The sequence below is a fragment of the Agelaius phoeniceus genome, chromosome 5, assembly GCF_051311805.1.
Source record: "Agelaius phoeniceus isolate bAgePho1 chromosome 5, bAgePho1.hap1, whole genome shotgun sequence".
NCBI classification, from domain to species: domain Eukaryota; kingdom Metazoa; phylum Chordata; class Aves; order Passeriformes; family Icteridae; genus Agelaius; species Agelaius phoeniceus.
The window spans coordinates 4,459,681-4,486,377 of NC_135269.1; the positions used below are offsets into that span (position 1 = coordinate 4,459,681).

Below are 26,697 nucleotides of genomic sequence, written 5' to 3' on the forward strand. Positions count from 1 at the left end.
ATACAGTAATTACTTGATACAGTAATTAACTGGTAATGGCTTTGTTATGAACGGCATGCGAGGTTGTTTTTTAACGTAGCCAATGAGTGTGCAGCACCTTGCTGCTGGGAGGATTTCTCCCATCCTCTGAAGATCTGTGTGCTATTTCAGGGTCCTACCTGTTTGAGAGGCGTGCTTACACTGTGTGTAGGATTAATGTCTCAAGCAGTGTATTGGCCCTATTTCCCTAACGAGCTGATGTTCCCTTGCCCTCTGTACCTCCCTTCCTTGCTGCTCCTTCTCGACTTTCTTGGCAATGCCAGGTGCAGACAAAGGTAGGATTAGATGTCTAATTAGTTTATGTAGCCTTAGACATACGTGGTTACTTCTTGGCACTGGGGGAAGGGCAGCCTGTGAGGATTCCAGCCCTTGTCTCAGTGAGGTTTTCAGCTTTGGGAGCAGCCTGAGCCCAGGCAGACTCAAAAGGCAGGCCAAAATTTTCTAGACACATTTTGTTCCAGATGCCTGTTCAAGGAGGAAGTTGAAAACCCAGTCTGTATTACCAAATCTGAAATAATTTCTCATTTAATGTTAGATCCAAAAAGTTTATTTCCAAAGAATGACTCAGTGTAGACAGCCTGAAAGAACTTGCTTGAAACATGGCAAAAAAGCTACTAAGCTGTAATTAATATATTTTGGAACTATGCTGTGGATGGGACAAGTTGTATTTATAATATTTTTAGCTTCTCAAAGTGAACTTTAGGCTGTAGCTCTCCTGTCTCCCACTGCCACCATCCTTCAGCAGATATAGCCAGGGAACAGAGAGGATAATGTCATTGTCTTTCCTACCTGACAGAAGGCTTATTTGATTTGTAATGTCAGTTGTATTTATGGTGTTCCAATATATCTGAATGAAGAGAAATGGATGAGGGTAAAGCAAAGGATCAAGAGTACACTAGAGCTGCGTACACCAGCAAAATAAAATCCCTCAAGAGCAAAGTAATGGGAATGGGATTCATGTATGAACTCTGACCAGACCTTCAAGGATGGAAAATGGGGTGAATTCTGCCAGGGATTGGGAACTTAATTTTTGCTCTCAGGGATAGACAGCAGCTGCCCTTACATTTCTCATGGAGTGTCTTTGTGAGTGAGAGGGCTGCATGCTGGTGTGTCAGCCTGGCCCTCAGAGTACAGCCAAGCCATGAGGATGGAGGTCACTCTAAACACAACAAGGTTAAGTGAAATAAGGCCATGAGGAGGTCATGGTGAATTTGAAAGGGAGAGTGGATGGACAGACATGACTGATGATAGCTCTGGTGATTCGAAACAAAACCTTAAATAACTCAAATTTGTATTCAAGAGTACTTGTCCATGTCAGGACTCTACATCCATCTTTCTGTGCCAGATCAAGCAGCAGTTCACAGCAGTTCACATTTCCAATGCACTCTGAGCTGCTGGAACAGTATGTCTATTCTGAGCTCCCCTTGCAAGGCTGTCTCATTCCAAAAGGTGTGCTCACAAGGAGAAATTCAACACTAAAAAGTCAGTAGAATAATTTTAGGAGATAGAATCACTGCATCCTAAATCCCCAAAGGAGTTGACTCTCTAAATAGCCTTAGCAGGGAAGTATGCTCTGTAAATCATTGCCAAAAGTTAGACTGAAAGCATTTAAACACTTTGTGTAATAAGCAAGTAGGTTCTGCCTCGATCTTCCAAGCCACTGTGATTTATTTTCCTAAGGCTGCCATGATCAAAGCAGGTTCTCTGGTGTTGCTGTTCATGTGGCAATGCAAGATTCAGACTGGTCAGAAATAGGACAATCGTGGGACTAAATCTCTAGAGCTGCCTGAATCATAGGGTTAAAAGAGGACTGTGAAGTACTTAATAGGCTGCCTACACAGTGCTCAGCAAGTCAGAGGTTAACAAAGGACCTTATTATTTGAAAAGATAATTGAAGCTGAAAACAAGTCGACCATCCCACAACTAAGCCGTGGAGATCATCAGTTTTTGTGAACAATGGCCGATGATGTTCGGGATTCAGTGAGTTAAGTGGTTAATCCTATACAGAAAGCTGCATCCATAATGCACTTTAAATAGGGGAAATCCACCCAATTTGGCCCATGGAGAATTGCTTCCTGCTGTTATGCTGATAGATATGTCTATAAATATCATGGAAGCCATCAGCAGATAAAATCTCAGAGAGCTGAAAAGCCTCTCCCTACTAAATGATACACTGATCTCCATGAAACAGCAGGAGCCTGGGGAAATGAGCCACTGAAACCAATCCCTCTGCTCTCCCCAGAGCCACAAAGAGAAGCCAGACCCATACACTGTTTCCATCTTGATTGAGTGGGGGGGAAAAAACATCAAACCCCTCCTAGACCCTTTCTTCCTTCTGTCCAGTCTTCTCCACAAGGCTGCTCCTCACGTTCTGTGTGGGTCCCTCAGGCAACCAGTTCATCAGCCTTTTGTGGCACTTTGTTCCAAGTTTGTTCTTTGTTTACACCCCTCAGAGAAAGCCTTCAGTCAGGACAGTTTGGGCACAAAGCTGCCAAGGGGTGCAGGACACTCCAGCAGGTCTGTGTGTGTTCTCCAGCACAGGCACCAAGGGGTGCCAGACAAACTTCAGCAACCACTTCTGCTCATCCTCACCTCCTTCTGCCACTTTTGGATTTTTGCAAAAGAGTGCTCAGTGTCCTGGTTTGGGGTTTTTTGTTTGTTTGGGGTTTATTTGTTTGTAGGGCTTGGGGTCTTGTTTGGTTGGTTTTGTTTGTTTTGTTGCTGTTGCTGCTGCTGTTTTTGTTTGGGTTTTGTGGGTTTGTTTGTTTGTTTGGGGGGCTTTTGGGTTGTTTTTTGTTTGGTTGGTTTTTAAAAAATTTTTTATAGCTCAAAATCTTAAGGTTTCAAAGTCTATTGCATTATAATGTAAAGCCTGGCTTGTGATTTTCCACTCCCAGAGCTGTTGGTGCTGCATACCATGGAACATGCACATACACACAGTTGCATGTAGATTTTACCCCCTTCATTTGAGCTCTCCAGACTGCCTGTCTGTCTCTATATCTGTATGTGCATGCAGGTCTCAGAGCAAGCTTGCTGCCTTTCTGGTGTTTGAACTAGCTCTCCTGGGATTTAGAGATGCCAGCCATGAAGGAGTTAACCCACGTTATGTGGTTCTGATTTGTTTTTTGTATCTTTCTTTTCTGCACTCTCCATTTGTTACTCTCCATTTTTTCTTCCTCCATTTTGTTCTCTCTTTTCTGCTCCAGTGCTGACTTAGTGCAAATTCCATCATTTCTCAGCACTGGAGGCTTTCACAGGCAGTTGTCCTGGGCAAACCCTTGGACATCTCTGTGGGACTTATGTGGAAAACTTGTGCTGTTAGCAATCTACTTCCAGAGTTACTAAGGACCAAGCCAATAAAGATTAGGAGAAAGCAGGGTTTCACAGTCCCCACAAACCCAGAGCTGCAAACAGTGTGAGGATACAGAAGGAAAGGGGATTATGAGGTTCTTTCCCTTCTCTCCATGGACCTTTCTGCTTAGAAAGCCCTATGCTTGTCTAGCACTGATCTAGGCAAGGAAGAAAAGAACATTACAGGGACTTTATTTCTGGACTTCTCCTTTGCTGCTTCAGTATCTTTGAGCATGAGAGTGTTTTCCTTTGGAGACTCTAGAAGGAGTTAAAATAAACTGAGACATAAGGGAAGGATCATGAGATTCACCATCCAGCCTGTCCCACTGGCACTCAGGTTGAGTTCAGTGACTCAAAGCAATGGGCTCTCAGTACCTCTGAGTGCACTCAGCGAAAATGAGTCTGCTCCCTTTTCAGCAGTATCAACAAAAGTGTTTACTGAGTTCCAAAGGGTTATATTTTTGGCATTCCTGTGGCCTGTTTTGGCTTGTTGAATGTTACTTATGAGTAAGAAGGAAAGAACTTGACTTGATGCTCAATTATGAAGCAGAATTTGTATGGCTGACAGTTAAAGGAAAACAAAACGAATGCAGTATTTTGTGTGCTTATCTCACAGGATCTGCAGAGACCATAACTACAGAGACAACTGATTTCAATTGCAGGGATATGTCCTGGTTTTAAAAGTCATGTCTCTGGTCTCTCAAGACAGAGACACCCAAATTCAGCACTTGTACACCTGATTGTAAATGGCCTGCCCAGAGTCATAGGAGATCCATGTGGAGGTGGGTGGGATTTCTGTTACAGACAAACCTCTGCTGTGCCCTGAGAGGCCACATTGACCACAACTCTGCTGCAATTTGTGCTCAGCCCCTATGGCATCAGGAGAACCCTGCTGAGGCTTCCTAAAGGAAGGATGGAGCTGCAGATATTTTCAGGGCTTGTTTGGAAAGCTGGTGTCCTGTAGGGAGGAGCTGAACCCACCCTTGTTTTGTGCTGTCACACTGAGTGAAGGGAGCCTCCATCCTCACCTCTGTGCATTCCTGGGCAGGGGAGAGCTGCTGTGAGGTAAAAATGCTATTAAAGTGGGTAACAGGGTGCAAGGTGTTCGCTGGGGACTCAGGTCCCATAAAAGTACATGTGACAATGCCAGAAAAGCTACATATTTTTGAAACAGCTCCAGGAGGATGGTGCTGCTGATTAACTTGGGCTGGAAATAACAGCCATGGTAGGCAGCACTGACCACAGCCTATGAAAGTGAATATGGAAAGCAATAGGAAGAGCCCAGAACAACAGTGGCATAAATAGTATAGCCTATTTAACAATCCCTATCGAGGATTTATACAGTGTTTACTTGTTTGAAGCACTGTGCAAAACATTAGCTGATAGATGTTAATTAATCATTCAGCTAATTAAATGGAAGTGGAATGCAAATGGTTAGAGGAAGCTGGAGTATGAAGACTTCCTGAAACCATTAAATGATTTTGCTCTCTTTGATGGAGGAAGAATTTCTTCCTTTAGGGTTTAAATGTTCTCACAGTGTGGGTGTTATTACAGTTTTAATAACCACCTGTTTAATTCCCTGGGATGGGAGATTACATGCAGTACAGCCAAGAGTTCCTTGTTTGTTTGAGTAACTTTGGCAGTTTTATGGGCCTAAAAGAAAAAAAAAAAAAAGAGAGAAGTATCCCCAGCTCTGTATTTCAGGGCACAGAATGATGACCAGCTTCAGGAATGAGTCGTGATATGGAGTCCCATTACACAGTGACCTATTGTTTTCACTTTAACAGTGAAAGATGAAGATATGCTGTCATTTGATGTAAAGAAATCACTGAAATGAGCCTGGCAAACCACTGAGAATGTTGCAAGTGATAGCTAATTTTTTAATAGATTAATTCATTCCCCTACAGTAAGAAGATAGGATTCTTTGGCAGAGAATCAGTCAGCTTGATTCCTGGCTGTGGCATATTTAGGTTTGTGTTATCACCCACTGCCCACACTAGTGTAGCATAAACTCCTGAGGGAACTTGTGAAGAGATGGGTTTTCAGTCATCTGGCCTGAATCACTGCCTTGCTGATGAACCCCTCAAGCTGCTGGAAAAGTCCTGTTTGATGCCAGGCCAGTATAACCACAAACCAGGCATGTAGGTCTGATTTCCTAAATTAAAAGACTGATTTAGTGCACTGTGTAAGTCAGGTTTTCAATTTACCTTCAACCTGAGAACTCAGTCTCTTAGGGCAGGTACAATACAATCAGTTGGTGATGCAGATAAAGCCAACAAAAAAAGAGAAAGATGTGGTTCTGTGACTGCTAATTGCTCTGATACCTTTGCTACCCTCCTTCCAGTCTGTGTTTCCTTCTGACCTGGGATACTGTCACTGTAAGCAGTGAAAGCTATCACAGTTCTCCTTTTTCTCTCCCTTTTCCTCTCTCTGGTTCCCCTGGGGAGAGAAGATCCTGGCAGCCAGATCTACCCCAGGCTTTTGCCTTTTGTTTTCCTGTACTTTTCTCTTGGCACAATGCAGAAGTTTGCAGTGTTGTGCTTCCACAATCACATGTTAAAATATTTGCACAGCTGTCTGATGACAGAAAAGGGGGGGGAAGAGAAAATCCACTCTTCTGTTATTTGAAATGTTAAACCAAACCAAACCAACAAACAAACAAACAAAGTTTAACATGAATTAATAGTGTAAAATCTTCCTTTTTCCCTGCTCTTGTATAACAGAATCCTTGATCAGTTTGCCTGGCTCCCCTCTGTGTGCTTCACCTTCTTTATGTGGTACTCCTAAACCCACACTTTGGTGCTTCTCTTCCAATGCCTCTGGGTTCAAACCCCCATGGGACTCCAGTGCCCACTCTGTGCACTCACTTCAGCCTGTTCTGGGCTACAGAAATAGGACCAACTCCTACAGGCTATAATCAGGCATTCTTCAGGCAAATCTCTGACTGAAGTCAGTGGAAGTTTTGGCACAAGGACGGTGAAACTAATTAAATTCCTCCTCCAAGTGTATATATATATATATATTTATATATCTGGGACGGGGATGAGAGAAGAAAATACTGCCTAGAAAGAAAGTCCATTAATAAATGAGACATAGATGTGGGGAAGAGTTGATTGAATTATTTATAATGCAGTTATAAAATTGATGAGTTGCTGAGCTTTCCAGTAACCCATCAATAACATGCATGACCATAGCTGCAGTTAGCAGGAGTATAAACAAGCAGGAGCATGGATCTCCATGAAAATCAGGTGTGGAAATATGGGGGAAAAAAAGTCTAGCATATCCAAATCATTTAGAACAGAATATATTTGAATGTGGTCATAGCTTTCCAATAGCCTTGAAAACTGGTTTGAGTTAATTTTACCAGCAGTTCACCAGAGAATCTCAAGCAAAAACCCATCAAACGTGGGCCCATATTTTAAAAATAGAAAAAACAGCACAGACACTTCCTAACAAGCCTAACTATAGATAAGAGTGAGAAAAAAAATTAAATGTGGGTTTAAAATAAACCTGGATAGTGACACTAAGAGCAAAATGAACCTGGATGTTTGAAAGAACCAATCTTGTCAAGTATTTTTTTTAGGCAGAATGATCTAATTAGTGGCTGATGATACCAGAGCAAATATACTGCATTAGATGCTTTGGTGCAATGAGGGGAAGATTCAACTTTTCAAATCTTCAGCAGACAAAAGAAGGGGAAGTGAACAGGCCAACAAGCACTTTTTCAGCTTTGGCATCTATAATTCACGTGCAGGGGCTGCACTCCCACTATAACAGCTCCCTTCCTACACACACAAACACACACTCCCTGCCTTTATGCTGCTCTGGGACCACACACAGCTCTGTCCAGTGTCTGTCCTTCCCATCAGCCAGCCTCTCCTCTGGGAAGCATGAATGCCTCCCCTGAACCAAGGCCTCAAGGTGTGTTTCCACCCTGCTCCACCAAGCTTGGGTTGTTTTTTTTTTTTTTCAGGTTTTTTTCAGTCTTTCTTGCTGTCCTCAGTCATGAGCTCCAGACAAAGCCTTCCTTTCTGTGAGGGACTTCAGAACTAGGAATGTGGTCTGGACATTTGTGGACAAAGGAACATTCAATGTTTCTGCTCCTGATCATCAGGAAGAATGACTGTGCTGTGTCTTCAGCACTCCAGCTCAGTTTCTGAAGTCTGTGTCTTCCTGTGGACACACATTTTAGGGCTAGCCCTCCCTTTGTTAGTGTCCAGGCTCAGGGAGGCAGTGTCTCTGTGCTGGTTGGGATCCAGCAGACAGAATGTCATTTCCAGCCCGTTAGCCTCCGAAATGTTCTGTTTGTGCAATTAGCCTTATGAGGCCACTGATGAGAAATGGGTGCTTATTAGCTGCTGTCATTTTTATACCCTCTTCCCTGAGTAATGCTACAGCAGCCCTCGTGATCCCATGAAATAGCTCTGACTGCAGGAGGAGAAAGCTGCAAATGGAAAAGACTTCTCAGTGCTGCAGGCCAAGCCCAGCCACCTCCTCTCCCCTACATTCCTCTGCTGCTTTCCTACTCCCTGAGAGCCCAGCATTATTCCTTCTCAGGACTGTCTTCTTCAGGGGACAGCTTCATTTTGAATGGCTTCATGCTTCACACCCAGAGGCACCAAGTCTTTTCCACTAAGCAAAGCATAAAAATAGCTGAGGGAAAGGGTGGGGGAGGGAGTGTCAGCAAAACAGATTTATTTAATTATATGTACCAAGCACCACTTTCCTACGTGAGACCAAGTGTGCAGCTCAGTTTCCATCTTGCTGTATTCTGATTTAGGGTTACTGAGGAAACAGACGTAAAATGCTTGTGATAACTTGAATTTCTAGAAGATGCCTTCATATGTTTAGTACCCTCACACCTGTGTGGAACTGGGTGCTCCTAAGTCTGGCTGTACCAGTTACTGATTTTGAACAAGGCACTGTGCAGGGAGGGTGCCTGTGTGTGGGGGTGATGCTGTTAAATCCAGCACCTGTAATCAGAAGGCTCCAGACTCCCTTAGGCTGGGCCTAGATGGACTTTCCTACTTCACAGAGATATTCTGCACTGCCAAGCCCAGTGGTGTTGTCATGGCCATCACCGTGTTTGGTGATGTTCTCCAAGTCCCATTTAAGAATCTTGTAAACACAGGGGAAATTGAAGGATTTTTCTAAATCAAATTAAGTTTTAATTCTCACAGTATGTTGGAGGAAAGCTGGAAAACTCAGTCTGAAGGCAGAGGCAAAGATAAATAAAAACATTAGAATTTTTACTTCTTTTAACGAGTGAGATTTTTTTTTTTTTTGTCTCCTCAGAGCTTTTATAATCTAGTTCAACTCTTTTTAGCTCTTCTGGCTGATACTGCTGTTCTTAACTAGTCCCATCTCTGCTGCTGCAGATTGTAGTGGAGCAAAAAGTTACTTAACCCCATTGTCATGATGGGATCTTCAACATCTGGATTTTGGCCCCTGGAGGCCTGTCCCTACCTTGCAAGTTGGGATGAGCCACTGTCACAGATTGCCCAAACAACCTGGGTTGAAAGTGAGGACAGGAGAGTCAGTTAAGAAAGCAAATGTGTGGGTTTTACTTCTGTGTGTTTTTGTCCACACCACCTACGTGCACACAGAACTGTGTTTGTTACTGGTGCCCTGAGAGAGGAAACCCATTACCTTAAAAGAAGCACTTGGCTTTAAGAGAGAATAATCAGGAAAGCAACAAAGAACCGTTAGCAACATTTTATAAAGAAGATGAGATAAATAGTCTGTCTCATAAACAAGTGGTATTATTTAACTATCCAAGGAGTTGCTTTCCAAAACAAGGCTGAATTGTTCATTGTCCAGCAAAATAACGCCTGCTTCTGCAGCCTTGGCTGCTTTTCTGACTACAGCCCAGACTCTGTAGATCTGCACTGTGCTGGACTGTCCTGCCTAACATTACTGCTGATGTTAATGTTTTTTATATTATAATAAAAATAAGTAGAAAACAGCGATATTAAGGCTCAGAAATGACAGCACCAAGACTTTTCAGTTGAGGGGACAGGAACAAAGGAATCCTGCCGGCCCTGAGCTTCCCCGTAGCTGTAGCAGGGCCTCACAGACACACTTGTGCTCGGCTCTGTTGGCAGAGAAACACTTGGCAGAGAAATCCCCTCCTGCTCTCTCAACTGCTCATTCACCTGCTCACAGAGACAAGATTATATCACACTGTCCCAGCACTTCTTCAAACACTGGGGAGCGTGTGCTCCTGCTCAGATATTCACCAGAACAAGGTTTCTTTTCTCCTCTTTTCACAAGGCATGGCATTTCTCAGGGGAAGCCAGCAGCTCTCTCGGGGTTATGCCAGCTTTCCTCCACCACAGAAACAAGATTAAAGATGCTGTAGAGCTCTGTGAGTGGAGTAACCAAGGTGGGAGGGGGGGGTGTGAGGGAAATACCTTCTGCATAAAACAGCCTTTTTAAAGAAATGGGTGGGTTACCCAGGTCAGAGGAATCCTCGAAGGAGGAGGCAGTGCATCCATTCGGTGCTCCCATTGCCACTCCCTTAGCCAGCCACAGGGGACCACTGCTCCGTTGCTGTGGCAACCGTGACGACTTGGCAGCCAGAGCCATCATCACTCAGCCTCCTCGAGGCTCGGGGAGATGCTCTGGCAAAGGCTCACACAAGGAGATTCGCATCCGAGATCCCGTTTCTTTTAAATTTTGGCTTTACCTCACAGCCTGGAGAAGGAGAAAATCGCAGCAAAGAGAAGCCGTGTGAGGCAGGGCAGGGCAGGGGCAGGGGCTCTCATTTGGGTGTCTGCCCCTGCAGAGGCGGGGAGCTGGGAGCACCTGTCGGGGAGGAGGTGACTCATGTGAGAAGAAGGTCATTCCCGGTGAGTACCCACCCAGCCAGCCTCTCCTACCTTCTGCTGCAAATTATTTATTTATTGTTTGTCATTGGCCAGGAAATTACGGGGTTTCTCGTGTCTGAGGGGAGGGATTTTCTTTTGTGCTAGCTCTAGGCTTCTTGCAAAATCCGTGAGTGCACTGCTACTGGCTTTTTGTCCTAGGCATGAATTCCTGCAGGAGCTGCAGCCTTGCCATCAGCAGCAGGTTTCTTGCAGGAAGCTCGATGAGATCTGCAGTTTGCAGTGAGCACTGCACAATCCTACCTTAATGCCAGGTTTGTGCTCTAGCCAGCTGATATGCTCCTATATCAGCTTTTCCATTTAATTCATGGGTCCAGCCTTTGTTGTACAAGCTGACTTACTTGTTTTCATTGAGATTAAGAATTGAAGCAGTAAGTAAATCAAATGCTTGAACAGGTGCAGAAAGAGTATTTGCCCTGCATAGGATAGAGTTACAAGCAGTTTCATTCTGATGAGACAAACAGATGCTCCAGATAAACTGCTGATAAAAGGAATTATTATACTGGCAAAGATCCACCACATTCCCCTGTGGCACATGGGTGTCATAGTCAAGCACACAGAGAGTAGCCATGGGTGAGATCAATCTACCATGGCTAACAATAGGCATCTATAAATGTAGTCATGTTACTGAGAAGTGTGATCATCAGTTTCAAATCATGTCCTGAAAAATATTAATGTAACTTAGTCATCTGTGAAATGAATACACGGCTTTGTAAAGAAAGTAATGCATTGCAAAAAAAAAAAAAAAAAAATCGTAAGGAATTACAAGGGAAAAGAAATCAAAGGTTGTACACCATAGATCTGAAATCCTGATCAACCTGCAGGTTGAAAGGCAAGGAGATTTCTTTTTCTCCAGATGAATTTGGTGCTTGTTCTGTTCCTTAATCAGACAGCAGCACTGGGGCATCTCTAGCTGTAATCTCATTAAGACTATTAGGCTGTGATTGTGCTTGTGGTCTGTTGCTGGCATGCATTTGGGCAGACAAATGGTCCTCAGAGCTCTCACAGTTGAGAGATGGGGGTCCCCTTGTTTCTCATGAGGTCTGAAAATCCTGCATCCTTGACTTTGGAAAGGCACAGTTTGCAGAGCAGCTGGGAAGGGAACAGGGACAGGTCACTCAGCCCAGGCACACAAGGGCAGTTTGTGAGCACAGCCTCTCTTGGTGTGATGGGAGTCACGTGTGGGCACGAGAATGGCACAGCACCCTCCCCTCAGTGTGTAAATAGCATAAAGCTGTGCCTGTGTGAGTGTTGGCATGACAGCCTGGGCTACTACAGAGCAAAAACAGAAGTCAGAAATTAATTATGGGCTCCTTTCTCCATCCCCAGAAGCACTCCTGTTTCTGCTTTGTCCCGCCTGTTACAACTAACACAAGCATAGTAGCTTCTGTTTAGTTGGCCTCTTTGACCAAAATGAAACATATTTGGATGATATTTCAGGAGTCATTTAGAACTGTTTTCATTCAATTTTAGCCCATTACTCCTCATTACAATTCCAGGTGACACCATAAATACCTCTAGCTCCTCTTCCTCATCCCTGCATGGCTCAAATGTTAATTGATAGTTCTGTTCCTGGGCAGCAGTGGAGTTTGAGTGCTTCTGGAGGCCAGAGGATTTTTGCAGCCCCCTGTGTGAGCCCTGCACATGTGGATCTCCTGCACACAAACCCACAGCAGCTGATGTCATTGTGCATGAGCCTGGGGAAGCAGGCTGCTGAATGAGTGCCAGTGTACCACACAGTTCATAAATATGGAAAAGCAACGGGCCCTAGCCCAACAAGCTCGGATTCAGAAACATTTAGCAGATGTTCTGGCTATGGGGGAGGAAAACAGGAGATGAATAACTACAATACTGCAAGAGCAAATACTTTGTTGATGAAACTGCACAAAAATTAGAATGACAAACACACCCTTACCAGGACTTTGACCTATCTATAAAACAACATCAACATGTTTTATTAATAGCAGTTCCACATTCTCAAGATCAATAAAGTGACTTCATTGATTTACTTTTCCCTTTTTATTAGTACTTCTCTAAACAGTGATGAATTTGGATTGAACATAGGTAGAGTCTTTTTTATAGCTTGTCAAAGAAGAGTTCCAGTAGCTCTGATAAAGCATTAAGCTTCCCAACCAGGACAACACAGCTAAAAAGAGCCTAACCATGGTTAAGAGTTTGAAGGAAACTTCCAAATCTGTTTGGAAGGGGTTGTCAGTTATTTCCACAACACCACAAGGGAGCTGCTCTGTACATTTCCTTAAAGGAGTAAAAAGCTGTTGTTTTATAAACAAGCATAGTAAACATAGCTCAGGCTCTCCCTAATCCAAACTCCAAATAGTAAACATGCCTTTTCGACCTTGATGCATGCTCTGTGGAGCAAACCAATCTCAGCTTTACAGGCAGCTCTTGTGGGGAACTTCTGTAGTCCAAATTAGGTGAAGAACCAATGAAGGGTGTCAATAATGACCTTGCAGGAGTTGCCATTACATTTCACCAAGGCACATTTGAATCCATTCCCTTTGGTCCTTCTTGGGGACTGTCTGAGTACAAGGAAATGCTGTACCTGTGATTTTTTTGGTTGGTGTATTAATTGTAGGCCAGCAGTCTAGTAGTACTTCATCTGGGTATGGTGTTCTTGAATATCCATATTTTCTTCCTTGACAAACTCTTGTCTTACTGCTTTGGATGATCTCATACCTCTTTACACACTTGAACTGCTATTCCTAAAGCATGAAGTGAAACTCAGCTGGGCTACTCTTCCCAGCCTTGGCATAATGTGCCATTTTGGGAGGGATTTTTCTGCACTTGTGTAGCCTTTGGTTTGTGTTGATTCTACTTAAAGCTTTACAGTATAGTGAAGTGAAAGTGTGTGTTTCTCATCAGCTTCTCATATGCCCACAGTCCTGACTCATAGCAGCAAACCCAAAGCTGCAACTTTATATTTTACTGCTTGGCAAAATCTGTGAGCAGTGAAATTGTCTGCAGTGTGTATGCACAGACCCAGAACCTCCCTCATTCTTAAAATAGTTCCAGATGCTGAAGTCTATACTGAACACTCAGCAGATTTGCATGTAGCCCCAGAGAAACCTTCCTTATTACTTCCTATCAGAGCACTTATTTTTTCAGCATGATGGGTTAGAAATGTTTATCTACATGATCAAAACTCACTGGCTCTGATGGGCTGGCTTTTTATTTTCCTCTTTAACTGCAGAAGTTTTTACCTACAGGAGATTCTACTTAGCGAGCCAAGAGATAGATTTTTTTTTGAAGTGAATTAGACTTGTATTTGTTTCCTTGCAACCAAACAACACCAGCAATTCATTTGAAACTCAGCTCCCAGCTCAGCACACAACATCAGTCAGGATTAGGGTGTGCATGTGTGTTCAGGGGGTTGAATACATCATTTCATAAATATTGCAGCTATTCAAATGCCTGTGCAATGAATAATCACTTGCATCAGGAGAATGCTGGGTGCTTGGTGACTTCTGCCTTGCATTTGAACCACAGATTGAACACTTGTGCTCTTCCTTAGGAAGTCAGTGCTCCAGAACAACTGGACAGAAACCAGCAAATTTTAAAACCTCTGTAGACTAGACTAGTCCTTCAGTTTCTTCTGAAAACAGTTCATCTTTTGGAAGCTCTTAGCTGCTCATTTGTATACAGATTACTCTTACATTTAAAAAAACCAACAGGTTTATCTGTCCCAGTAAGGGTGAGCATGAGAAAACAAGACTATAACTCATCAAGATCCCAATTCAGTTTCTTACAGCAGATGGCAATTCAAATACAGTGACTTTTAACAGAAACACTTGTGCACAAGAGAAAAGAGTTCCTGTTAATGGAGAGCATCTCAGGGGCTTCAGAGGCAGTTTGGTTTCATGTTGTGGCCTTGACTTTTACAAACTGAAGCAAAAAACAACAACAACAAATCCTTTGTCACTGTAAATGTCACACTAAAATGTACAAACAGGAGGGATATACAGCACACCAAGTGCTCCTTCCATTCTGCATTGCACTGGTAAGGCCTCAGCTGGGATCACACTGCATGCTGTTCCCGCAGAGAGAAATTCAGGAAAGACATGGATTAAAGTGAGAGCCACCAAAGGGGAGCACCATGAATCAACAGAGCCCCACCCAATCTAAACTAGGAGGACAGACAAGAAAAAATGGAGTTTTAGGTCTGGGGAATGTGAAAAGTGACATGAGAAATCTTCATGCATCTAAAAGGCTGTTGCAGCAGTGAGAGGAGCAAATGGGTTTTTTGTCTCTGTTGGGTAGGATGAGAAGTACATGTAAATTATGGTAAAAGAGATCCAGCTTTACCATTAGGGGAAACTTTCTAAAGGCAAGAAGAGTAAATCATGAGAGAAGAACATCTTCCCTGGATAGACTGTGGTGTCTGCACTGGGGAGGTCTTTAAGAGGTAAAACAGATGGGACAGAGATGCTTTCACAGGGATGGAGTTAGATGACCTCTCAGTATCCCTTCCAGTGCTCTAATTTGGTGATCACCTCCTTGTTTGAAAATCTGCTTGCTGTGTTTTTACTTCCTGTTTCCAGATGTGGGGACTCTGCTCTGGGACAGTATGCTTCCTGTGGAACTTGGTGCTCTTGGTTAAAAGAGATCACAAATTCTCACAGGAGCATGCACCTGGCTAGTCCTGAACCTTGGAAGGTTGTCAAAATAGAATTTAAGATTCCTTGGCTATTTTTACTGTGAAAATACCTTTGATTTCATAGCAATACCAAAAACTTTCTTGAATTTTCTTCTGTAACTTGCCTTCCTTCTTATACTCCTTGTCTGACTGGAGGCAACACCTGGGCCTTACGAGCCTTCAAAAATTTCTCTTGGAATACATAAAAAAATATTATTCTGTATATTATTTTCCTATATAGACTTATTTTTCTATAAAATTTCTATTTTTTCTCATTTTTCTATATAGACTTTTGAAAATGGGACAGTGTGCCATACTCTGACTTTATTTTGAGCAGTAGCAGCTCAGCTCCTTGAAAAAGCTCAGTCTGGAACCACAATATTTTTCCCTGGGTTGGTTTGGAACTGCTTCCTCAACAGCTGCTCTGCTCGCTAGAGGTCACTTCTGGAGTGCCAACAGCCAGTTTTACAGTGCCTGCAGGCAGGAATTCACAGGGAATCCATCACTGCCTGGCTGGGTACACTGTTCCCTAGCCCGGTGCAAACCAGCGGTTCTGTAAAACCCTCGGGGGAGATGATGGTGCTGGGCTTGCCTTGCCCATCACCAGCCTGGAACATCAGGCTTCTAACCGAGCTGTGATTTCAGCTGTCTTAGCTTGTTTTTGTGTTGCAAAAGAGCCCATTTTATACTGATGTTGCAGTTTTTGTGAGTGTGCTTTATTAGCCTAAAGTTCTGTACAGTACTGCCTGCCACCCTCCTCCCACTCTGCCCACCACGTGCACCCGGTGACAAGGGACATGCAGAGGCACTACAGTCCTTTGTTTCTGCTTCAGTTCTACTTGTTTAAACCCTTCCTCTTGCTGCAAACTTCTCTGGGAATCCAGCAGCATAATGATGCAAATAACCCTGTCATATGACTTAGCCTCTCTGGTGCTGGATTCCAAAATATCGAGCCAAGACATACAAGCCTTGCTGTGGATGCCATAGGCAGCCTGATGCTAGAGTGCAGATGGCTCTGCAGTTCCCTAATGGGAATTGTTTGGGTCCTTATTAGCACTTTACAAAGGTTTCTGTTCAACTTGCCAGCTCTCCTCCTGACTGTTCAGAGTGCTCAGCCAGTAATCACTGCAAACTCTGTGCAAGTCAGGCCCCGGGAGAGCATTTCCAAACATCTCCTCTATCACTGTGTATAAACCCCCTCCTCCATCTGCTTTCATTTTTCAGTAATTAACACACCCCCAGCCTGCATCTTTGCAGGGGAGGACACCTGCAAATGTTGGTTTTGAACAGATAATGGGAGGTGAATCAGCAGGCAGAGGCTCTCCCGTGATTGCAACCAGTAGCTCTAATTTCTCTGCTCATGGAAACTCCATCAGTAAACAGGGTGGGTTGAGCCAAGTTTAGATCAGCTAAAGGCTTTCCTCCATCTGTTCTCAGACATGGATATAGATAGTGAGTTGGGAATTGTGCACTTCTGGCTGATATTTGTCATACCCCACTGTAGTAAGAATTTGCTCAGCCATATCATTAACTCATTTTATGCATCTCTTATGAATGATATCTGCTTGGTGCTTTATTCTGTGTTACTACAATACCTGACTACTTTTCATACCAGAATCTCTAATATGCTATGGAGACCAAAACTTCTCTTAAGGTAGGGTTGCAAGGCTGTGGCTGTGGTTGGACATTTCTGGGTTCCTCTCAGTGCTGTCTCAAAGACCAGGGCTGGCTCATTCCTCAGTCCAGCCAGTACCAACACTGTCACCTCGGTGTGACCTGAGGGATTAGCCAATATTTGGGGCTCCCAGGCTGAGTTGATTAGCAGGAGACAAGGATGATGGCAGCAGGAGACAAGGACGATGGCAGCAGCATCCACCTGCTGCAACGCTGCTCATCCTCCCTGTCGCTGCAGGGGTACTGGGGACAGGTAAAGGTGATACAGAGACTCCATCATCAGAAGGCATGAAAAGACACTTTATTATTAGAAATCTACAGTTCTTATAGAAACAATGGCGGACTTAAGACCTGATTGGCCTTTAGGAATCTTCTCTCACAATATTATGAGCTATGAATAGTACACTCTAGAGAACTCATCTATAAACAGCAATTACAGAAAGAGAGATAATAATTGTTTAAATTCTTTCTTCTAAGTTTCCTACAGCTTCTACACAGCTTCCCAGGATTTTCCTGGGAGAACTATGTCTCTCTCTGTTGAGAGGATATGTAATTACTGCACTTCCCGAGAGCAGGGGCACGGAGCTGTCCCCGAGCGCATCACGGTCCCAAAGGGACGAGCTGCTACGGCCACCCCCGAGCCAAAAACATCCCCGGGCTTTTCTCAAGATGACTTTACAAGCGTCTCTGCGGCCACCCTTAGATATGATTTATTTGCCGCCTTCCCCCTGCCGGTTCCTGCGGTGCCATCGCTCGGCTCCACCGGCGGGGCACGGGGCGCGCCCCCGATGCGCGCACCCTCCGCCCGGGGGCGCTTTAAACGGTCGCTGCCTGGCCCCGCCCCTTTTTTTGATCTCCGCCAATCCCCGCCCGGCCGGTTGCAATTCGAGCGGTGGGAGCGTACCACTGCCACACGGGGCGGGGGAGCAGGGAGGGTTTAGGGGCTGTCGTGGGAGAACCGCGCGGGGCATGGGTGCCCGTTCTCCGCCACACCTGTTGCTTTCCCGTTGCCTTCGCTCTCCTCCCCTTGTCCCCCCTCTCCACCGCGTGCCCAGCGGCTGCGGAGCCGCCGTTTCCCGCCGCCCCTCCCCTTTCCCCGGTGCGCCGCCCGAAGGGCCGGGCGGGAAGGGGGCTCTGCCCGCGCGGTGGGCGGTGGGCGGGGCAGCAGCAGCGCGAGCTGCCAAGGTGTGCGCGCGCGCGCCGCCGCGGCTGCACCCGCCCCTCCCGCGGCGGGCAGGGACGGGCCGGTCCCGCTCCACTCCAGCCTCAGCCCCGCTCCGCCGCCCCCGAACAGCGGCATGAAGCGAAGGCAAGTGCCCGCGGCGGGGCGGGAGGGCTGCGGGTCGGCAGGTGGGGCGGGGGCGGTGGCGGAGGGTCCCCGTCGTGAGGCGGCACCGCGCGGGGAGCGGCCCCGGGGCGCGGAGCGGGGTCTGCGCGCCGTGTGGGGAGCGGCGGCTGCGGCGGGCGGCGGGCACCGGAGCGCCGTCCCTGCCGCCGGTCCGTGCCGGCTCCGTGCCCCGGTTACACGGCTCGGCGCCGGGCAGGAACGGGGCGGACCCGGGCCGGAGCGGGCGGCTGAGCCCCGAGGGCACCGCGCGGCTGCTGCGGCTCGGCCTCATCGCCCCGAGCGCCGCGCGGGTGCCTCGCAGCGCCCGCCGGCCGCGGCCGCCGCAGGGTCACGGAGTGCTGCCGGTGCTTCCGTCACACGGAGCTTACGGCACCCCTACGTGAGGCACGGCATAAACTGCTCGCACAGGCTGCTGCTTGTCTCGCCTTTAGCCCTTGTATTGTCATTCGAGATAAAGGCATGCGAGGGATTGTAATAATTGTGCCTCTGTTCCTCCGTTTGTTGTGTTATGGTTCATTCTTAATTTCTGCGGGCTGTTGTCCTGAGATGTCTTTAAGGTGTTTAGTACTGAACAAGGGCCGCTGCTTCTAAAGATAGTTTTTTTCTTGTACGATAATAAAAACCCGGTTATCCATTCACTGCAATGCCTTAATTCCATATACTGAAGAAGACCTCTCTTACCTCATGCAGTCCTCTCTTACCTCATCCCTTTAAGGTTAGTGCTCCGGAGCACCTGGAAACGATCCCTCCATCTCGATAAAAGCTACTGTTAAGTCTGACACGACAAAAAAATGCTGCTTCCCTTGTTGGTCCTGTTGTGCCTCTTTGAAAGTTGAAAAAAAATGAAGAATCTACGGGAAATCTTTGAGTGTTAGACTCCAAATTGGCGTTCTTGGTTATTCTGCACTTTAAATGAACTTTGTCTGTGCTGGTGCAGTGGACTTAGGGGAAGCTGAGCAAATAAATGGCCTCTCCGTGGACAGGCTGGGTATACCGAAACTGACTATCCATGAGGTTCCTTTTAGCCAAAAACTTTGAAATATGCAAGGTAACTGAGCTTTGAAAAATGAAATAAACAAGGTTTTCTTTCAGTAATTATGCACTTGCTTGAAATGTACTAGTCTTACTGAAAGTTACACTAATATCTTTTCTGTATTTCTTATAATGTACATATTCTATTTATTTCTGACTGTCACATTTTCAGTACTTGTGTTTGGGTTGGTTGCACTGCAGGGATATGTTCAGTAAAAATAACTCCCTGCATGGGAATTAAGCTCTTCAATCATGGGAATATTTCTGCTGGCCTGAGAGTCTGTGAAAGCTTTCTGGTACAAAACTAGATTTAGAGTTAGATTGAAGTTGGCAGTGCCTCTTTAAACCAGCCAGAAGTCCATGGCACTTTCATCCTTAAAAATCGCCCTACAGTTAAGAAAAGAAATGTGTTTGTATTTAGCTTGCAGCTTGCTGAAATACTTGTGTCTAAGTAGATGGCTTAACTAGGTGTGCTGGACTTGTATTCATTCATGTCTTAAATTACATAGAAGGCACACCTTACAGCTAATTTGTGATGTTGGTAATCCTGTAATTATTGTATTAATGGATGGGGAACTCCTCTTCAGTGTTACAGGACAACCATAAATATTTTTCTTTTACCAGTTAATTCTAAGTATTTGTGCAGAAGAAGTAACTAATAGTTATGCTGCAGTGAATTACATGTATCAATATTCAATAAATTTGAGTACAAGTCCTGTTTCTGACTATGCTGTGCATTAAGAAAGGATCTGTAAATAATATGTAACTGTGTATTCCTGAGCTAAACCTAAATGCAGCTGGTTGAGGTCAGGATGACATTTTATTCTAAGCTTTCTTGCCCCTCTGGGTTTCAGATATCCTATGAACATGCCTCACATGAGAAATCTCAGTTCTTTTGCAGGTGCAGCTCTCTTGATAAAGGCTCTGGCACTGTTACTTTGCCATGAGTGATCTTGAATTCCTGGTGTACACCTGGTAATGCAGAGCTGGTGATACTTCTTGGAGAAAGCTGAGGCAGAGCTTGGACTTGTTCCTCTTTCCTTGCAGGATTTAAAAATTACTTCTCAGTCACTTGGGTAATCCATGAATGGATTAGGATTTTGTTCATTTTCCCCTTTGCAGTCACAGGAGCTGTCCTGATCTTAGAGTAGCTCAGGGTAGCTGCAGGTGAAGGGAGAGCTGTCTGTGCTGCTGCTGTCTGTCCTTGGTGGAGGCAGGAAACTCCTACTCTGGCTGTGCCACTGGAAATTGCCCACGAGAGCAGCAGCAGAGCCTGTGTGTGCTCTTACAGCCTGACGATTTAGGAATCTTTTCTCTGTCCTAACACCCTGGAGTGAAGGAAACCCCATCAGTGCAGTGTAGCTGCAGGGACATGGCACAGGAGCAAGGCACACGCCTGCCCTGTGGCTGCTCTGACGCTGTGCTGTCCGTACAGGGGTGCAAGGTGCAGCTCTCCCAGCTGCTGTGTTGCTGAGGCACTCCTGGTGTGGATGTGATCCCTGAGAGGTTTCCTGGGAGCGCTTTTACTGTCGCAGATCCTGATGATAATCTCATCTCTTTAGCCAAAAAGGGGAGGAGGGAACAGTTCCCAATGGTCAGTGCAGGGAAGGGGATTCATGTGAGCTCCCCTGGGAGCTGTGTTTGCTCATAGGTGTTTTTTTAGATCTCCCAGCAGCACTGGAGTCTAGAACTGACCTTTGCAGACTATGGCAGGATGTAACCTAGATGTCAGCTCCAGGGATGCTGCTCATGATGAGAGAGGTGGAAATAAAATAGCAGTGACACCAAGCTGGAGCTCGTGCTGCTGTTTGGAAATGATGTGATAGATACAAGAGGCAGGCACTGTTTGTTTACTAGGAGTGGAGCCCAAAACCGTGGGGATAGAGCAAGAGGTAAGCTAGCATAGGAACATCAGCTCACCACCCTTTCCTTCCTTTTTCTCCTCCTCCTTCCCCCAGCTGAATGACATCTCACATTGTAATTGCACAGGGGAGAGGGAGAAAGGGAAAAGTGCATCCAGGGGAACCTGGGAACACCTACATGCCAAGGAATGAGAGCTGCAATAGACGGTGTCTGTGAATGGTTTGAAAACATTTGGATTTCAGCTGAGTGTTTGGGGCACAGGATGAGCTCAATTTCAGTGAATTATTTGTTGTCTGTACCTGTGGATTCCTTCTAATGTTGAGGTAGTTGGAGTATGGATTAATGAGTTGATAAGACTCTAGCAGCATTTGGTTTCTTTGTGTTAACAGTAAACAGACATGGCTCTTCTCATTCTGCCTGTGCTGTATCTTGGTTTGAAGAGGCACTGTGGTACTCTTGTGTATGGAGTGACTTGTGATGGAAATGGAGTGCCCAGATATGGGCAGCAATTTAAGGAAGGGGAAGTTGCTCACCTCTGTGGGCAGCCTCTCTTCTCATACCTCTCCTTTTTTTGTTTTTTTCTCCTTTTAAAGTTTAATCAAGCAGCAATCATTTGCCTTGGTAGTGAGAGGAAACTGAAGGATGTTGTTCTTTCTTGGTTTTTTTTAGATACTTAAATTTACTCAATTCAAAAGTTATTCAGTAAGACTAGGAAAGGAAATGCAAGTTCTTGCTTTTCCTAGACAGCAGTAAATTAACAATAGAATTATTTCAGCTTCAGGAAAGAGGAATGCATTTCATCCCACACTTCCTGAGGGAGTTCATAACTTTTCTGCTGAAGGTGGGCAGTAGCAGCATAGTTCTTTTGCTGAAGACAAAAACTTGGTTGCTTTGATAGGGATCAACTGTTCTGAACCTGTCATTTTGCACTAGACAACATGAGGAACTGCCTTTCATTTTTGAGAAGGGTCACTGAAGAAAGCTATGGAAATTGTGAGGAAAACCTTTTTACTACATTCCTGTCTCTCTCAGCCTGTCATCTCTTTCTTCCCAGATCTTTATCCTTGTTATATGTTAACCTTTTTCATTCTTTCTTCACGGAGTCTTTGAGATATGATCTTTTGTGTCTAGCCACATGGTTAAAACTAGTCTAGTGTCTGGATTTCTTCTTGACATTCAACTGTTCAAAACAATGACTGTTTTTGCTGAAAGTCATTCATATGTGGGGTTATACAGCCACAGACATAAACTAATTTTCTACTGTTACCTGGAGTGAAATGCTGTGGAGCACTTGACACGTAGTCCCAGTTGGTGATGCTGCTTGCTTTGAGGCATTCAACAAAGCCTTGTTGTGGCCTTTCTTTGCTTTGTGCAGAAGGAGGAGTGGCAGATGGATGCTTCTCAGCCATCATGGAGAAAGGACCCATAGATATTTCTGCTGCTGCCTCATCTTCTGCCTTCAGAGACGTTTGTAATGCTCTCACCTGCCATGAGCTGACTGAACCAGAGCAGCTTGGCAGTGGAATCAACAGGCCCCTGCTTATCTGCCTTGAGTGGCTTTGCCTTTTTGCTGTGTTTTCTTCTTGCCTTGGATCCACTTGTCCCTCAGTCATCTCATCTCTTGAGGTGGAATCTCTGTGCAAGAGATGTGTTTTCTTGTTCTGCTCCTATGAGCATGTTACATTTTGGAGTTCTGGTTTAGACTGATGATCTCAAATGTTATTGTAGGGTACAAAACAAAGGTGAAATCTTGCCGTTTTCTCTGCTCCAGCCTCAGTGAAGGAATATTTGTCTTACCTTGTGGGTCTTTTGCTGTGTTTGCCTGCATTAGGATTCCAGTTGCACAGCTTAATTAAAATCTGGGAAATAGCCCATTTACAGAATGAACTTCCTCTTTGGCCAGCAGGAAAATTGTTCTGTGTTGCTGCTCTCTGCCCTGCTGTTTGGAAATAATTCCTCTGAAAATGCAGTGCTTTGAAGTGAGGCAAGGCTTGCTGGGAGCTGATGTGGTTGAGGGAAGAGGACATTGTAGTGCATTGAAGGCTTCTAATAAAACTCTTTCAAGCTTTACTTTATATCTTTCATTTTCATGCCTGCAAGATGCTTTGGAATGAACTTTGGTTGATGTGTCTGATGAAGTCTTAGGGTATAATCTTCCAGTCTTCTAAGCAACCTCTGAAGTGACAATGGATAGCATAACTTTTGCAGTTACCTCCCTTTAGATTACTGAGATCTCTTTACTCTGAGTCTGTGGGGAGAGCTCTCACTGGAAGTGTAGGCAGAGCAGCAGCATTTTTGTGGGATCATATCTCTGCTATACAAATAAAAGTGCTTGTGGCTGTGTGAGTCCTATCTAATATTTCTATCTCTTTATGAGCATGATGGAGCTGCCCTGGTTGAACAAAACGGTTGGGAGCCCCTTTTTGCCTTCCTCTTGTTATTTCTAAATATGTTGTGTAGACTTACACAACTGTTAAAAAATCTTGTTGTGTTGGATGTAAAGGACAATATCAAATCTGCTCAATTTTGTGAGATGCTGCAGCTTGTAGTGATTTGCACCATTTAACACTTACATGTTTTTCAGGGCTCATTAAAGAATTTAGTGTAAAGCAGGCAGAAGGCAAATGTGATTCTAACCCAGTGTAAGAGCACAAACCCAATTGATATCCATCAGTGATTCCCATGGGATAGGTTATTCTGGATCTTGTGTTGAGCAGTGTCCTCCAGCACTTCCAACAGCATGGTTATGTGACTGAAGGAATGAAGGGGAGGACAGTAGACTTTATCTCCTCTCCTCTGTGGTGGTGTGCACAGAAATGAGGAATGAGGGCAGGTGTTTGTTTGGTAATCATGCTTTAAACAGTTAAATATAGCAATGTTTCACTAGTTTGTTTTTTTTTTAATTGGGTTGTTTTGTTTTGTGGCAGAAAGTAATTTCTTTAATAGCAGTCTGTGTACATGGTGTATGGTACTCCATCTGGTATAAACAGAGTTCTGCTTCTGCTCCATTTGAGGAAGTCTAATATGGTTTTTCTGTGTCTGGAAGGGTAAACAGCTTTGGAGAATGCACCATGCTTTTGATGATTCACTTTGCTGCACTAAATCACTAATTCATTAATTAGGCAAGGTTCCCATTCAGAGCTCTCTAGAGCTGTGCCTCTTGCTGTGCTGATTGTAAAGGAAGACTGGTTTGGAGTTAGCCTTTGTGGCTGGTTTCCCTGGTGAGCCTGGGAAAGTTGGTGCCTCACTCCAGGTACATCAGGTTTCTTCCAAATTTTCTGTCATTTGCTGCTTATAAACAGAATGTAAACACACTGGAGACTTCCCAGGAATAGTAGGGCTGCTTACACATTTTGGTGGCAATAGCCATGAGCCAGTAGGACCAAGAAGTGTGTCCAGGACATGCCTCGAGGGTTGGGTTAGCTGTGCACTTTGCTGTGTTCTTTTCTTGGAGAGGAATTGGTTAATGCTAATTTAGAAATGGTACAGTATCAGCTGTGATCTACCCCAGCTAAATTGCTTGCAGAGTGTCACTTGAGATGTTTGCTTCCTCCTTAGGAGAATTCTTCTGCTAATGTGCCCTTTTCTGGACCATTGTCTGGATGGCTCATCAGTCTGGAGTGGCTTGTTTTTAGTGCCATGTGCTCTCTGGAGAGTTTATTTCTAAATAGTTACTGAAGCAACAGTCCTCTAAAATGCTGCAGTGTTAGGGTAGAAGGAATTAAAATATTTAGTGATCCTCTGAAAGTCTAGATTGAAAAAAAATACATTTGTATCTTCCCTTCTCTAAGGCGGGTTGAAACTGTGTTAAAGATGACTTGTTTACTTTGTGTTTTGCTTCATCAGAACCCCTCCAGTTTAAATTGTGTGTGTTCCCAAAATGAAACATTGCCAAAACCAAATGTTTTACTTCAGGGGCTGCTGTGCACTGTCCTTCATTCTCTGCTATAAAAAGATGACTTGTTCTCACCTGTGGTGAATTCTGCCATCTTAAGGTGAGCTTCATCTTGAGATAGTCACCTTGGAACTGTAGCTCCCATGGAGCAGTAAGGTACTATTACACAAGAAAAATAAATTTACTTTTTTTAAAGAGAAGGATTTTGTAAGTCTTCCTTCCTTGTGCCAAAAACCTGGGGACTTTACTGTTTACCCTCTGCCAAAAAAATTCAAAGAAAATGTTTTTCCAGAGGTCAGATTTCCTTATCACATTGTACTCCTCTACTTTATATAATTTTCTGTCTAGATCTAAAGTCTTCAGATGGGTTGTGTCAGGACAAGAATTAAAGTTAAAGCATTAATTTGAAATATATAATGTCACTGATAAATCAAATTATTAACCAAAAGTCACAGGATGTCACCTCCATGTAAAAGGGGTTGTCTTTTTCTTAGTCCTAATTTCTTTGCTGCTCCATTCCTGTACTCTCCAGCTATCACAAAAGGCCCTTTGTTGTTCATTTGACTGTTAAACTATGCTTATTTTATGCTTCATCAAACTCTCAATGAGCTCAAGGTTTATAATATCAAAAGTCTGGCTCTCCAAGGGTGAGAGGAGCTAACAGGTTTCATAAAGCTGTAGGGATCAACCAGCACACAGGAAAACATCCCAGACAGTCAAGACTTTTCCAATGCCAGTGGAAAATGTTGGTGAATCCTTCTTAGCATTCATGCAAGCAGTGATGGTGATTTCTGGGCACAATCCTTTCTCACAGCCAGGGTCTCCCTGTGCATTCAGCTGTCGAGCAGAGTGCTTTGGTTCTAGGCTGTGGAGAAAGCAAAGACTTGCAGAAATGTGAAGCACACATCAAAGTTGAGAGTCATAAAAAGAGAGGAAAGGACGTGGCCAAGAGGTTCCAGATGCACAGGTCAGTTGTGGCCCAGCAGGCAGTGCCTACTGCACACTGGTCTCAGTTCTTCCTTTTCCTGCTGGTGTCACAGCAGAGGTGCATCTTGAAGGGAATGGTCTGGGAACCAAGTGCTCTGAGATTCGCAGAGTAAATTAAGATGAGTGTTGACTTCTGTTGGGTTTGAGCATGAATTGCCTTACAATGCTGTGCTAATTACAGCAATTCAGGAAATGATTCACAAGAGTGGGTAGCTGAGCTTGGTTCTCCTAACAGCTGCCTTAGCTCAACTAGGTTGGATTATTTACTAGAATTGTGCTTCATAGGCTGCAATGGCACTTGCAAGTGCTCAGTGTTAATTCCTCACTTGATTGAATGGAGTCCTTTGGGAGCAGCTTTCAACCTGTCCACAAAGTCAGGGACTTTGTTATGTATTTAGCAAAGTTTCTTTGCAATGGTGTGGGGTAGAAGGTGTTCCAGTGCTGTGAATTAAATGCTGGGTTGTTACATTGGATATTGCATGGTATCAGTGGGGTTTGATGCTTGCTTCACCATGTAGGCTCCAATATGGAGAGCATATCCTTAATAAGTATCAGGGAATCTGAGAGCCAGATAGATTCTTTAAGCCTGTTCTCAAATGCAGTCATGACTTGAAGCATTTTTTTTCAGTTATAAATCCTGTATCCCCAAGAACAAATGCAAAAGGTATTAGTATTCCCATTTGCTGGGATAGCTGCTGCTGTGTGAAATACAAGCTGCTGTGGCATATTCCAGTTTATGCCACAGTTAAATGTGTGCAGTGTCTATGGGGTTTGTTATGACAGCAAAATCTTTAGGTGGCAAGAACAAGGTCATGGGTGTGAGATTAACTTGCATACAGCACTTCTTGTTGTGGAAAAGAATGTTTGGCAGGCATCAACTTTCTAAAACCTGATAATACTCAAGTGCTGCAGAAAAATAATTCTTTCTGTGAAGGTCTTAGAAATGGTGGCAATATGAACTCCAGCC

General features: G+C 44.5%; 1 protein-coding gene across 18 annotated transcripts in view; it reads left to right on the forward strand.

Annotated features, from left to right (window-relative positions):
• Positions 1-26,697, forward strand: part of MICAL3 (microtubule associated monooxygenase, calponin and LIM domain containing 3) — a 174,249-nt gene that overhangs the window by 3,551 nt on the left and 144,001 nt on the right. For 12 of the 18 annotated variants that reach the window (XM_077178153.1, XM_077178162.1, XM_077178161.1 and 9 more), the window contains exon 1: positions 9,945-10,241. The exons of 1 other annotated variant lie outside the window; for it this stretch is intronic. The gene's annotated coding sequence lies outside the window, so the exon portion shown is untranslated. Of the gene's footprint in view, positions 1-9,943; positions 10,242-17,763; positions 17,915-26,697 lie in introns of those variants that run through there. 5 more of the 18 variants (XM_077178172.1, XM_077178158.1, XM_077178165.1 and 2 more) reach the window with 2 other exon arrangements.